This window comes from Triturus cristatus, chromosome 2_2 (genome assembly GCF_964204655.1).
Source record: "Triturus cristatus chromosome 2_2, aTriCri1.1, whole genome shotgun sequence".
Lineage (NCBI taxonomy): Eukaryota > Metazoa > Chordata > Amphibia > Caudata > Salamandridae > Triturus > Triturus cristatus.
In genome coordinates, this window is record NC_140582.1 from 244,135,026 (window position 1) to 244,150,804 (window position 15,779).

The following is a 15,779-nucleotide window of genomic DNA, read 5'->3' on the forward strand; positions in this document are numbered from 1 at the left end:
GCTGCTTTGCTGTTAGAAGGACTGCCACACTGCTGCCCTGCTGAGCTGACTTGCAGCCCTACTGCATGAGCGAGAAGAACTGGTCCTGCATCGTGAGCCCAGGACCATCAGGGTGACTCCAAGGGCTAGTTGGCTGGCCTCAGGCACAGAACAGGCTCCAACAACCTTGACCTCCAGCACCAGGACTCTGCCCACTGTGCTTCCCGCCCTTCCAAGTGGTCTCACCCCAGTCTTGGACCTTTGAAAGTGGGTCTGAAGGTGCTCTGCCAGCCCATTTGTGGTCTCAGTAGAACCGATGCAGTGCAATATATTGCCTCACAGGACTTCACATCAGAACTGCTGTATGATGCATCCCAGATCCATGGCTTCTCAAAACATCCCCACAAGCCATCAGAAGTGTCACTGTTGTAACGCAGGACGATGCATCACCTACCGCAGCTCATCAGAACCGCCACTGCATGACCCATCTACAGGTAAGGACCTCGCATTGCCTCTACTGCGCAATGCTTCATCGACGTAGGACTCCGCAACCAGGATTTAATGTACATTCTTCAGCAGGCCTAACTGGGTCCCTGTAACCGTCCTGCACTCCTTCCCAGTCGGCCTGAACTTGTGACTTTGTTCCAGTATAGTGCCACTAAATAGCCACAGTTGGTGCTTTGTAGCACAACTTTCACTTAAAATTGCATATCTCCAGTCCTAATGATTGACTTTTTGTTGTTTTGGTCTTGAATTATTTATTAAATTAGGCCCTATTTTTCTAAATTGGTGTGGGATTTGTCTTGCGTTGTGTTGTTATCTTATTACTGTGTGAATTGCTGCATAAATACTTAACACATCGCTTCTAAGTTAGGCCCGACTGCTCTGTGGCAAGATAACAGAGGGTTGAGTACAGGTCAACTTGTCGTTTGCTTGTGTTTTTCCTTGGCCGAGATTGTGGTTGACGCTTGAGTAGGGTTTCACTCCCCTGGACCTAAAACTCAATTTCTTCCAAACTGCTTCTTGGATGACTCTTTTTTCCATTCTCATGCAAACAGTCTGAAGACGTTCTTGAACTCACCTCTATGAAGCCCTTTTAAACTGCTGTCAGTGTTATCAGATATAATTGTGAGTTTGCAGTGAGGATGCATTTGCTCATGATCTGAAGCTTATCATGGTTCCCTAAGAGACATTGACCTGTACATCTAGGGTGGCCATCTCATTCATGTAGCTGTCATGCAACACAGTGCAGCCCCCAAAGAGGCTGCGCTACGTTGCATGCCAGGCATAAAGCAGGAGAGGTCCATATTCACAGAGATTTGACACGCTCCTCTCCCTAGCGCCAGCACTGATTTCATCTGCTGTGCGCGAGGCACACAACTTAGAGCCATAGTGCTAGGGTATGTGCCTGAGTCTACCAAGGGTTTTACACAGGAAGCTTACCCTTCCTGTACAAAATACTATGCCTCTACACACTTTACAGCTTTTCCTATTTTGTATGTGTGCTGCACAGTGCAGCATGCATGCAAAGTTGGGAATTAAAGGAGAAATGAAAACATTCACAGCTGCGTCAATTTTTGGTGCTAAACCATGTCTATTAATGTTAGTAGATCTTATTGGCGTCTAAAAGGCATGGATGGTTGCATGGGAGTGTCCATATACCACTCCGTGATGCAAAGTAATACAAAGCAGCGTTTGATATTGCTATGCATTACTTTTCTAACATTGGTTTGTTAATCCACATAGAACTCAGTCCCTGTCAGCAGCAGCCATTAGCATATCTTTGGCTACAGAGCAAACCAAGCAGCCAGCTAGATATATGAGAAATCATATCATGTTTCTCTTAACATCTTGCGAAATTGTATGAAAATTTCACAGAACTATGCTTTCATATTGAAATGTGATTTTCGGGTATGTTGTGAGCATTTGGTCCACTTGCACATCAGGCAATAAAGTTTCACAAAAGGATGCTGGGGAGACATTTTCTGTTGTAACCAGTCTCCCACAGGCACCTCACAAGATTTTTGCATGACAATTAACCCTGGGTGGAGTTCGCGATGTTGCACAATGCGGCACTACGGGAAGTGCAAAAAAACTACGATAGAAAAATGCAGTTCGTGGTGATTGCACAGAGCCAGATGTTTGTCCACACTGTACAATCATTGTGAATGGCACCATGCACAGTGCAAGCGGTCCCTGCTTTCCTTTTCTGCCGCTGGAGTAGATTTTTACTCGAGCGGCAGCTTTCTGAAGGCGAACGGGCAGTTTGTCAACGTGAGCTGTTGCGAGCATTCGCAACCACTTGCAATGAGAAACCTGACCCCCCCTTGTTGAGAACCTCGCTGGGAGGTTGATTTTCCACGCTCGCACTTGCCGACTTGATGTTGATGATCACGTACGAGGAAAAATCTTGCCAGGAGGTTGATTTGCTTTGCTTGCGGTCGCCAACTTGATGTTGACGAATGCGAGCGAGGAAAAAACTATGCTACGCAACACGAAGCAGAGTTTTTCGTAACTCCTCGATCTCCGCATAACGCTGAGTGCAGGAAACTCCGCATACTCTGCGAGCGGAGCGGAGTTCATCGCCCAGGGTTGATGACAATTAGAAGAAATAATGTAATGCGAAATTTTGAAAAAAAGACAAAAAATTCTATCTAACGAAGTTAAGAAATTTAAAAAAAAATTGTCAACTTAACAAAAATTGTGTCCATGCCTACATCCACCTAGCTTGTTTCCTCCTAGCCAACTGCGAGCCACAGGGCACAGCCCTAAATTCTCTTGGGTGCATCACCATATTACACAAAGAGCTTGCCAATGCTTTTTGTAAATGTTCTAGAAAAGGACATGCCATTTTTCTGAAATGTTCTCATAACGCAATAGGCTCCTCTTCTGCACAGCCTTTTGAGGCATCGGACCGTGCACAGTGTGACTTGTCTGATCCTGATTACAATCTGTCAGTCAAAATATTGTTCATAGCATTTTAAAACAAACTTTCTTGATTTCAAAGTATTTTATTGATTTTAATTAGCAGATAGATTAGCATTTCTGTCGTGGGGTTAGCCAAACTGAGTATGTATTACAGCGATTACAGGTACATGATTTCTAATCATTACATTTAAATACCTTTCCTACTTCATCAAATGATAGAATTACATACCTGCACTACATGTAAATAGGGCTTAAATTATCCCATGGTAAATACTTGTCTCTTGTTCCACCAAGAATTGAAAATTTAAACATTCCTGTTTCTGTTGTGGCCATTCAACTATTCCATATTCGTATAGAGACACAAAATGGAATTCTTGGCTCACATTTTGAGCGAACAAATTACATCAGTTGACACCTTCACAATAGGAACAAACTACTTCCTCCTATGGCACTAAAACCTGGACATAGGAATAGGAAATTATAGAAAAATTTCTCATTTATTAATGGAATAAAACAAATGTTGGCGGTAGATCTATTGTAGTGACATGGTGAAGGGAAAGAACACCGTCAAGGGTTTTCCAATATACTAAACATTCTGGAATAGGCAACAATCTGATCCACATTTTCCTTAGTGGGAACCCTACAAAACTGGTAAGGTTTCTAATTGCAATGTAGGGCCAGATGTATGAAAGCATTTTGAATTCGCAAACCATGTAAATCGCAAGCTTCGTCCATTTGCGAGTGCAAAATGGCCTTTCCTCATGTATGAAAGGCTTTTGGATTCACAATGTCGGTAATCGCAATATTTTGTGATTACCTAGATTGCTGATGCAACTAGGGAATCACAGTTTGCAAATCCCTAATGCACATGTAAGAAGCCTTTCCCAAATGCAAACTGTGCATTTAGGAAACGCTAACTATCATCAGCTTCAAGTTGTTGGTAACCATATGTAAACTTTGAAAAATGCACAAAATGCATTTTTGTAAGTGCCATGTAGGGCACACATGCCCCTAGGGCATGAGTGTGCTTTACATGTGCACACTTTCTTTTTTTGGGGTGCTTCAGGGTGACCTTAGGCCCCCGGCACCATTGACTTTGGGTCTGTAGGCCCAGAGGAATGAATGAAGTCATATTACCTAATAGCAATTTGTTATTTAGAGAATCGCTATTAGGTAATATGAAGGATTCGCAAAAATGCTACAAATTCCTACATACATAGCATTTTGCGATTCCCAAATAGCGATTCGGTAAAAAACACTATTTGGGAATTGCAAAGTTCTTAAACAGATCTTAAGCACATAGATGAGGTTATGGTTGGCATATTTAAAAGAAACTTGCTGAAACTTTGATCAAGAAGCAGAAATGTTTTGCAATTGGTGTGCACCAAAATCATGTGTCCTGTAGAAAGTAGAGAGATGAAATAGCGTTAGACCTATGAAGTTTGAGTGCTTGCAAAATATCACGGGACAAACCTTTCTTTAAACTGTAGTTGTGCAGCTGAGTTTTGTAGTAAAGTGTTGTTAGCTTCTTCCACAGCAATTAGTAAAGAAGAAATGTGAGTCAACCACTAGGTAACTGACCCGGTCATCTGATAAACCTCTTTGCAGGGTTTTCTGAATGTATTTTCTTTAAAGGGACTGATTCCTTCACCCACACACGTACCACAGTTTAATATTTAATTCCCTCAGTGCAATGGCCAGAGTTCTAGAGTTGGTTACAGGCACCATATTGGCGGAAGAGTGATTTACTTTATTATTGTCATTTCTGAAGCAAAGATTTAACTTGCAGACACTCCTTGTCAAAACACCTAAGTGGTCATATTAGAATGGTATGTTTCTATGGCATTTGATTGCTTCTGGAAAATCTGAAAAAATACTTATCATAGATCACCTTAGTGAGTACCCTGAAAAGATTTCTATGAGACTCCATGACCTTGACATAACCTCAGCAGTAGCTTTATAACCATCAAAAGATGGCTACATGACTGCTAGAAGGTCAGAGAAAGTTCCCATCAAATTCACATTTTCTATGCTCCTTGTTTCTGAAAGAACAACACTCATTTGTCAGTGTTGTACTTAACAGATTGTGATGACTTTTTGAGTGTTGTAGAACTTAAATGAATCCCAATTGAATACTTTATTAAAGATGATCAATCACATGAGGGATAATGTAGTTATCTGAAACAATAACAATTAGTCTAACATTTATATTTGTGATTCACACAATTTCGCTCCAGAATCAAACGTTCTAATGTGTTAGCTTATGGCCAGCTGGTGAACATTGACATTATTTGGGCTTAAATTTAACCACACAAGCTATGCAAGCAAGATCAAAATCTACAATGGAAAAAACAGAGCAACAAGATAAACTTTACAGCATAATTTTCATATAAATTGGGTCATTATCTAAAATCCGGGGAAATCTTCCAATAGGATACATTCTCCCTTGTGAATCAGTTACCAATGCCTTTGAGGTGTTAGTAACTGATGAATGATGTGGGACTCCAATTGCATTCACAAACCATTGACACATATCATTGCAATTTGCAGTTAGGAATGGAGACCCCTCTTTACACCCCTACTGAATTGTAATTCAGAATGGATCACAAAACCCATTCTGTGAATCTGAAAGCCTTTTCTAACTCAGAAAATTGGTTAAATGTATTGCACATAACACTTTTGCATTCACAAATCCTCTTAGTTCAAGAATCACTGGGTTTCCGACACATTATTCTTTATTACATTGATCACAATATGTATTAAAAACATTTTAAAATATCTGAATATGTGAGTTGATGTGGTCAATAATTTTTTTACAATTTACATAATAGGGTTGTGAGTGTTCAGGAGGTCCTGACAGATGTCATATTTTCAGGATACTTCCAGAGACAAAGTAAATACGTTTCATTTACTTCCCTTGGAAATTCCAAAAATGTGATGTGGATCCTGTCCTCTTTTTTTGGAGTCACCGAGGACATATCTTCTTTCTGCACTTCGTTATTCCATCCACCTCTTTCAAAAAGGCTTTCAATCGTATTTTATGAATGAGAATTTACTTGGAATGGCAGAAAAGAAAATGTAAAATTATACGCTTCTCGCAATCACAGGCCACAGTCAGCAGAACAAGACACATCTTATCAGTTCATATAGCAATGCTGCTGCTCGGATACATGGAAATCACTGGATTTAAAAGCCATTTATAAAGCACCTGATTCTTCTTCAGCAATACTTTATTATATGTTCACAACCTTCAGGATAAAGTAAGAGGCTAAAGATACACACAACTCTTGGGAGGCAGAGATGTAGTAGCAACCTGCAAAGCAGTAAATTCTAGAATAGTGAAGAAATTGTTTTTTGAGCACTGGTTGGCTCAAGCCCTGTTTTAAAAGTGCATAATTGTAGTTAGAGTAGTCACATCTCCAAGCTCATTTGCGACTTGCGAGGTTATCTTTTGGGATCACCCAGAGAAACGGAGAATCCCAGTCATTTTTAACCCTCAAAAAGATTAGTTTAGACTTATCAGGAGCTAGTCCATTGAGAGTGGAAGCAAACCAATTGTCATAGATGACATAATGAATGGAAAACGATTGTTTATTGGGAAACTAAGGCAATCCATAAATGCCTGAAGGTATATTTGGCTTAGTTTAATTTCATCAACCTTCTAGGTGGGGCTTTGTTTTGGGAACTGATGACAGATATTCCAAACTCAATAAAAAAATGGTCAGACCAGATGACAGTTGATGTCCTAAATTTAGTGAACAATTTCTGGCAGCAAAAAACCAGGTCAGCAATCTGACCGTGTGAGTGCCTAGATAAGTTTACATACAAATAAGATCTAACATACTTAAATGTTCTAGTCATCATACCTTTATTTGATAATTTGAAAGCGACCATAAAAGGAATAAAATATGCAGACAGTGTATATATATATATATATTATGAAACAATTAGGTTACCCTTGATTGAAGACGCACTCTCGAGGCAAAACAACTCAGCAGAGGCTTTTAATGTGGGTAAGCTGCATTTTCCATTCAAAATATTTTCTTCGCTTTACGCGTTTCGAGCACCACAGCTCTTGTTCACAGGCGTCCACATCTCTGGCATCACAAAATCACGGCAAGACGTCGCTCGTCACTGCATGCTGAATCAATGTTTGCCCTCCGGTGGGCTTCTTTAGTGTTCATTCTCGCAAAGCATGCTGGAGTACGTAGTCCCTTGTGATAAACTTTTTTACCCTCCAGTGGGTTGTGTGCCAAAGGCATGGTATTTATACAGTCATTGCAAGCCCACCATTGAGCCTTTCAAATGCAAATTGCAGCCTGTTAAATTCAAGTTTTGCCGTACCGTCACAAAGTCTTGAAGGGTTCAAGGCTTCCGGTCCCAAATTTCTCTCTGATGGTGGTGCGTCCTCACGGTTGGATGGCCGTACTACATGAAACAATTAGGTTACCCTTGATTGAAGACGCACTCTCGAGGCAAAACAACTCAGCAGAGGCTTTTAATGTGGGTAAGCTGCATTTTCCATTCAAAATATTTTCTTCGCCTTACGCGTTTCGAGCACCACAGCTCTTGTTCACAGGCGTCCACATCTCTGGCATCACAAAATCACGGCAAGACGTCGCTCGTCACTGCATGCTGAATCAATGTTTGCCCTCCGGTGGGCTTCTTTAGTGTTAATTCTCGCAAAGCATGCTGGAGTACGTAGTCCCTTGTGATAAACTTTTTTACCCTCCAGTGGGTTGTGTGCCAAAGACATGGTATTTATACAGTCATTGCAAGCCCACCATTGAGCCTTTCAAATGCAAATTGCAGCCTGTTAAATTCAAGTTTTGCCGTACCGTCACAAAGTCTTGAAGGGTTCAAGGCTTCCGGTCCCAAATTTCTCTCTGATGGTGGTGCGTCCTCACGGTTGGATGGCCGTACTACATGAAACAATTAGGTTACCCTTGATTGAAGACGCACTCTCGAGGCAAAACAACTCAGCAGAGGCTTTTAATGTGGGTAAGCTGCATTTTCCATTCAAAATATTTTCTTCGCCTTACGCGTTTCGAGCACCACAGCTCTTGTTCACAGGCGTCCACATCTCTGGCATCACAAAATCACGGCAAGACGTCGCTCGTCACTGCATGCTGAATCAATGTTTGCCCTCCGGTGGGCTTCTTTAGTGTTCATTCTCGCAAAGCATGCTGGAGTACGTAGTCCCTTGTGATAAACTTTTTTACCCTCCAGTGGGTTGTGTGCCAAAGGCATGGTATTTATACAGTCATTGCAAGCCCACCATTGAGCCTTTCAAATGCAAATTGCAGCCTGTTAAATTCAAGTTTTGCCGTACCGTCACAAAGTCTTGAAGGGTTCAAGGCTTCCGGTCCCAAATTTCTCTCTGATGGTGGTGCGTCCTCACGGTTGGATGGCCGTACTACATGAAACAATTAGGTTACCCTTGATTGAAGACGCACTCTCGAGGCAAAACAACTCAGCAGAGGCTTTTAATGTGGGTAAGCTGCATTTTCCATTCAAAATATTTTCTTCGCCTTACGCGTTTCGAGCACCACAGCTCTTGTTCACAGGCGTCCACATCTCTGGCATCACAAAATCACGGCAAGACGTCACTCGTCACTGCATGCTGAATCAATGTTTGCCCTCCGGTGGGCTTCTTTAGTGTTCATACTCGCAAAGCATGCTGGAGTACGTAGTCCCTTGTGATAAACTTTTTTACCCTCCAGTGGGTTGTGTGCCAAAGGCATGGTATTTATACAGGCATTGCAAGCCCACCATTGAGCCTTTCAAATGCAAATTGCAGCCTGTTAAATTCAAGTTTTGCCGTACCGTCACAAAGTCTTGAAGGGTTCAAGGCTTCCGGTCCCAAATTTCTCTCTGATGGTGGTGCGTCCTCACGGTTGGATGGCCGTACTACATGAAACAATTAGGTTACCCTTGATTGAAGACGCACTCTCGAGGCAAAACAACTCAGCAGAGGCTTTTAATGTGGGTAAGCTGCATTTTCCATTCAAAATATTTTCTTCGCCTTACGCGTTTCGAGCACCACAGCTCTTGTTCACAGGCGTCCACATCTCTGGCATCACAAAATCACGGCAAGACGTCGCTCGTCACTGCATGCTGAATCAATGTTTGCCCTCCGGTGGGCTTCTTTAGTGTTCATTCTCGCAAAGCATGCTGGAGTACGTAGTCCCTTGTGATAAACTTTTTTACCCTCCAGTGGGTTGTGTGCCAAAGGCATGGTATTTATACAGTCATTGCAAGCCCACCATTGAGCCTTTCAAATGCAAATTGCAGCCTGTTAAATTCAAGTTTTGCCGTACCGTCACAAAGTCTTGAAGGGTTCAAGGCTTCCTGTCCCAAATTTCTCTCTGATGGTGGTGCGTCCTCACGGTTGGATGGCCGTACTACATGAAACAATTAGGTTACCCTTGATTGAAGACGCACTCTCGAGGCAAAACAACTCAGCAGAGGCTTTTAATGTGGGTAAGCTGCATTTTCCATTCAAAATATTTTCTTCGCCTTACGCGTTTCGAGCACCACAGGTCTTGTTCACAGGCGTCCACATCTCTGGCATCACAAAATCACGGCAAGACGTCGCTCGTCACTGCATGCTGAATCAATGTTTGCCCTCCGGTGGGCTTCTTTAGTGTTCATTCTCGCAAAGCATGCTGGAGTACGTAGTCCCTTGTGATAAACTTTTTTACCCTCCAGTGGGTTGTGTGCCAAAGGCATGGTATTTATACAGTCATTGCAAGCCCACCATTGAGCCTTTCAAATGCAAATTGCAGCCTGTTAAATTCAAGTTTTGCCGTACCGTCACAAAGTCTTGAAGGGTTCAAGGCTTCCGGTCCCAAATTTCTCTCTGATGGTGGTGCGTCCTCACGGTTGGATGGCCGTACTACATGAAACAATTAGGTTACCCTTGATTGAAGACGCACTCTCGAGGCAAAACAACTCAGCAGAGGCTTTTAATGTGGGTAAGCTGCATTTTCCATTCAAAATATTTTCTTCGCCTTACGCGTTTGGAGCACCACAGCTCTTGTTCACAGGCGTCCACATCTCTGGCATCACAAAATCACGGCAAGACGTCGCTCGTCACTGCATGCTGAATCAATGTTTGCCCTCCGGTGGGCTTCTTTAGTGTTCATTCTCGCAAAGCATGCTGGAGTACGTAGTCCCTTGTGATAAACTTTTTTACCCTCCAGTGGGTTGTGTGCCAAAGGCATGGTATTTATACAGTCATTGCAAGCCCACCATTGAGCCTTTCAAATGCAAATTGCAGCCTGTTAAATTCAAGTTTTGCCGTACCGTCACAAAGTCTTGAAGGGTTCAAGGCTTCCTGTCCCAAATTTCTCTCTGATGGTGGTGCGTCCTCACGGTTGGATGGCCGTACTACATGAAACAATTAGGTTACCCTTGATTGAAGACGCACTCTCGAGGCAAAACAACTCAGCAGAGGCTTTTAATGTGGGTAAGCTGCATTTTCCATTCAAAATATTTTCTTCGCCTTACGCGTTTCGAGCACCACAGCTCTTGTTCACAGGCGTCCACATCTCTGGCATCACAAAATCACGGCAAGACGTCGCTCGTCACTGCATGCTGAATCAATGTTTGCCCTCCGGTGGGCTTCTTTAGTGTTCATTCTCGCAAAGCATGCTGGAGTACGTAGTCCCTTGTGATAAACTTTTTTACCCTCCAGTGGGTTGTGTGCCAAAGGCATGGTATTTATACAGTCATTGCAAGCCCACCATTGAGCCTTTCAAATGCAAATTGCAGCCTGTTAAATTCAAGTTTTGCCGTACCGTCACAAAGTCTTGAAGGGTTGAAGGGTTCAATCCTCTGCTGATGCTAATACTGTATTTAGACACTTATTTGCCCATGTCTTCTTCCATTAAATTTTAGCTATACATATTTTACAAATATTTTTTTTTCATAAAGACACAAATGTCATCAGCAGAAGATTGCGGTCGCGTGAGTTATAGTTGCCTGCACTAACTATAACGGGGGAATTTCATTGGTTTTTTACGAGTGAAATGTACAGCTAACTATAACATGTGTGAAACCTATGGTTTTTTCAGTGAATTTGCAAGGTTTTTTAAATGCTAATTCCTAACTATAACGTGTGTGAAACCTATGGTTTTTTCAGTGAATTTGTACGTTTTTTTAAATGCTAAGTTACTTTACGCCATTCGTGGCGTGCGCGCCCAGTTAACGCAGTTCGTTCCGTGCGCGCACGGTGAGCATGCGGTGCGCTTTGCGCACCGCGCGCCCACTTTACGCAGTTAGTGCCGTGCACGCACGGTGGTCACGCGGTGCGCTGCGCGCACCGCGTGCCCATGTTATGCGGCATGGGCCATGTACGCACGATGCGCTTCGCGCACCGTGCGCACATGGGGGACATATTATGCGCATCGTTGTGAAATGTATTCTTTATTATTTTCATATGTTTGATATGCCATGCACAATGGGCACCATTTTCACACGGGGTGGCGAGAGTGTGGATAATTTTTTTATTTTTTTTTATTTTACCGTACGCGTACGGTAAGCGTAATCGGCGATTTTTCGAAGAAAAAAAAAAAAAATTTTGGCCTTGGGGGTTGTTTGGGGACCCGTATATCACTGCTGGGTGGTTATGATCTCAATAAACTGCCCCTTTAGACATTTTTTGGCTTCATTTATGCTGCCCCACTCAGAGTGCGAGAGAGAAAATGGCGGCCGCCGCTTCCTGGTTTCGGCCGATTCGAATGTTTACTAAGATCTAAGAGCCAATCAGAATCGCGCTCGCGCAAGTCACCGTACGCGTACGGTAAGCGCACCGTAAGCGCACCGTAAGCTGGCTGAGATATATATATTGATTTAAAGGCTATTTTCTCAGAATCTACTGAACAGATTTACACCAAACCTACAAAAGGCACTTTCTTGACCTGAGGACTACCTCTCTGCCAAATTTCATTTAATTCTGTTCAGCCGTTCGGGCTGTAGCTCTGTCTAAAGGTCCTATGGAAAAATGCATGGGAAAAACGCGTTTTGGGACCCCCCTTTTATCTCAGCCCCCGCTTGACGAATCCCCCCGAGACTTTCAGGGTAGGAGCGGAGCTCAACGCCCCACCTATTTTGAAAATTTCGCGAGGATTCGTCGACCGGCGCCAAAGTTATTCAAAATAGAATGTTGCGGATTTCCTATGGTAAGAGGGTCCTAACTATAACTACCTACTGGCGACCGCCAGTAGGTAATATAAATATATATATATATATTTATTACCTACTGGCGGTCACCAGTGGGTAGTTATAGTTACAACCTAGTTTCCATAGGAAGAGCATTTTTGATTTGCTAATAACTTTGGCATCGTTTTGACGAATTTTCGTGAAATTCTCCCAAACAAAAGTCTATCGAGGTCAGCTCCTATCCTGAAAGTTTGGGGGTGATTCATCAAACAGGGCCTGAGAAAAAAGGGGGTCCCAAAACGCGTTTTCCCTATGTTAATTTCCATGGGAAATTTTGCGACGAACTACTGCCCGAACTGCTGAACGGAATTACGCCAAATTTGGCAGAAAGTTAGAGCTTGGTTCAGAAAGCGTCCTTTTTTTAAAAATGGTGTAAATCCGTTCAGTATTTTTTGAGAAAATCCAAGAATAAGAGTCAAAAAATCAATTTCCCATAGGAAACTTTGTGCAAGGCTAGAGCCGAAACTACTGAACGGAATTACCCCAAATTTGGCAAAAAGGTAGTGCTTGGATCAGAAAGCGGCCTGTTTTTGAAATGGTGTAAATCCGTTAAGTAGTTGCTGAGAAATTAGAAAAATAAAAGTTTCAATATCTGGGCGGAGCCTAAGTCCAGGTCACGAGCTTCACTGTGATTGGCTGTCAACACTCCACACCAGGAAGTGTTGGCAGCCATCTTGTGACTCGGTAGAAGCAAGTTACCAGAAAACAGAGAAACAAAGGTATAAAACAAGAGAAGGGGGCAGGGTAGAAACACCCTGACCCCCTAGGCCTGATCAGGGGGTCCCAGAAGGACCCTCAGGGCCAAAGAAAGCATTTTATTGTTTTTTTTAATATCGACGTAATTTGCGCAGGGCTCGCGGGTTCCCGCATTTTATTTTAATGAGACCCAGGGGTGGGCTAGGTCCCGGGGGCATTTCTTAAAACATAATAGCGGGGGCTCAGTGGGGCTGCGAGGGCCTGCTGGGGTTCCTGCAGAACCCGGGGCTTCACTCATGATGGTAGGTGGTTGATTGGCCCCCCTCCTGGAGCCCTCCATTTGCTTATAACTTTGGCGTCGTTTGACGAATCTTTACTAAATTTTCCAGAAAGTTTCTCTTTTTTGATCAGCTCGTATCTTGAAAGTTTAGGGGTCCGAAAAAGTGTTTTCGCAATGCATTTTCCATAGGAAACTTTAGACAAGGCTACAGGTCAAACTTCAGAATGGAATTACGCCAAATTTGGCAGGGAGAAAGGTCTTGGTCCAGAAAGCGTGCTTTTGTTGAAATGGTGTAAATCCGTTCAGTAGTTGTTGAGCTATTAAAGGAAAAAAGATATATATATATATGGACGGTGCCTCTGAGCTTGCCTCTGATTGACTGCTAACACTTCAAACCAGGAAGTGTTAGCTGCCATCTTGTGCCACGCATCGAGTAAAAATATTAATGAAAGGTCCCGGGGGAAATTTAATATAACGGAGCTGTGTCTGTGTGAGATACCGCTTTCACGCGGCGTCTCCCTACATCAGCAGGTAAAGCACCCTTTTCTACCATCAACAGCATACCTTCAACAACTTTCTTGGGCCCGCAAGTCTCCCTCTGCAAACCACTTGTCGGCTCACAGCTCTTCGGGTGTGAGTTCTCGGGCCTGCAGTTGTACTGGAAATATACCGCAGGCCTCTCTCTGTGAGATATGCTCTTCACGCTTCCTCTCCCCACATCACTGTTCCACAGCTATCCCTCTGCAAGCCGAAGGCCCACACTTTCCCTATACCAGTCGGCCCGCAGCTGTTCCTCTGCGAGCCAGCCCGCAGCTCTCCCGCTGCAAATGACGGGCCGCAGCTCTCCCTCTACGAGCTAGCCAGTCGGCTCGCAGCTCTTCATCTACGAGCCAGCCCGCCGGCTTGCAAGTCTCTGACAACAGATGCAATGGAGCACATGGTCATGCAAGTCGGACACTCAACACTGCTTCGCCACCCTCCGCCATCTGCCCCTTGTCCGCCATCCTCCCTCACCCCGTCCCCCTACAAATTGGGTAATGTTCTTACATTTTTAATATGAAGATGCTTGTGAGGTTGGACAAATAAGAATCTTAGTCATGTATGGATTTACATATAAAAAAAATATTAAAATAAAACAACAACAAATAAAACTATGTACAGCCATGTTGTGTCATAGCTGGACCATTTGTGAATGACTGCCTGCAAGACAAAAAGAAAGATAAGATGGTGCATCATGCGTCCAGCCTAAGGAGAAAGAGAAAGAGTGAGGGTTAAAGAGAGAAACAAAGAAAGAGTGAGAGGAAGACAAAGAAAGAGAGAGAGTGAGAAAGAGAAAGAGTGAGATACAAGGAAGAGAGAAAGAGAGAAACAATGTGAAATAGAGGAAGAGAGAGAGAGAAAAAGAGTGAGAGAGAGGAAGAGAGAGAGAGAAAGAGTGAGAGTGAGAAAGACAGAGAAAGAGTGAGAGAGAGAGGAAGACAGAGAAAGAGAAAGAGTGAGAGAGAAAAAGAGAGAAAGAGTAAGATAGAAGGAAAAGAGAGAGAGAGAAACAGTGTGAGAGAGAGAAAGAGAGAGAGAGGACGAGTGAGAGAGGGGAAGAGAGAGAGAAAATGAGAGAGAGGAAGAGAGAGAAAGAAAGAATGAGAGAGAGGAAGAGACAGAGAAAGAGAGAAAGTATGTGAGAGAGAAAGGAAGAGATGGAGAGGGAGTGTTGACACTGGAGAAAATCTTCGCAGCTCACCTTTGTGCCACCGCTGTGTCTCCAACCACGTACCGGGACATAGTGCACCCTCAAGTTTACTCATCTGAAAGATAGTACAGAATTAGTAATTGCAGAGTGCATACAACTGCACACGCCTAAATCGCTGTCCCGCCCGTGGGCACCCAGGCTGCTGCACCCCATTGACTCCATCACCCAGAGGTGTCTGTCTGTCCTGCGCACCCAGGCTGCTGCACCCCATCCACTCCTACTGTCCAGAGGTGTCTGTCTGCTTCTGCACACCCAGGCTGCTGCACCCCATCCACTCCCACTGCCCAGAGGTGTCTGCCCCCTCCTGTGCACCCAGGCTGCTGCATACTATCAACTCCTACCGCTCAGAGGTGACTGCCCGCTGCAGCGCAAACAAGCATCTCTGCTCACCTTCCGCCACCGGTGTGTGTGTAAGAGGGTGCACCACATGCCGAAGCAACATTCTCAGCCGTTGTCAGGATGGCCACGCATCATCGCAGGTTCTATACGCATTCAGCTGTGGTGGTGTTGGGGGGGACGTTGAGTCATGAATCACAGCTTGTTAGACAAAAAGCAAGATAATATTGTGTGTCATGCGTCCATCAAAGGAGAGAGAGAGGGTGAGAGAACAAAGAGTGAGAGGAAGACAGAGAGAAAAAGAAAGAAGGAGTGTAAGGAAGACAAAGAGAAAGAGAAAGAGTGGGAGTAACAGGATGAGAGAGAGAAAAAGAAAGAAAGAGTGAGAGGAAGACAGAGAGAAAGAGTGAGAGAGACGAAGAGGGAGAGAAAGAGTGAGAGAGAGAAAGAGAGTGAGAAAGAGTGAGAGACAGGAAGAGAGAGAGAAAGAGTGAGAGAGAGGAAGAGAGATAGAAAGAGTGAGAGAAAGGAAGAGAGAGAGAAAGAGTGAGAGAGTGGAAGACAGAGAAAGAGAAAAAGAGTGAG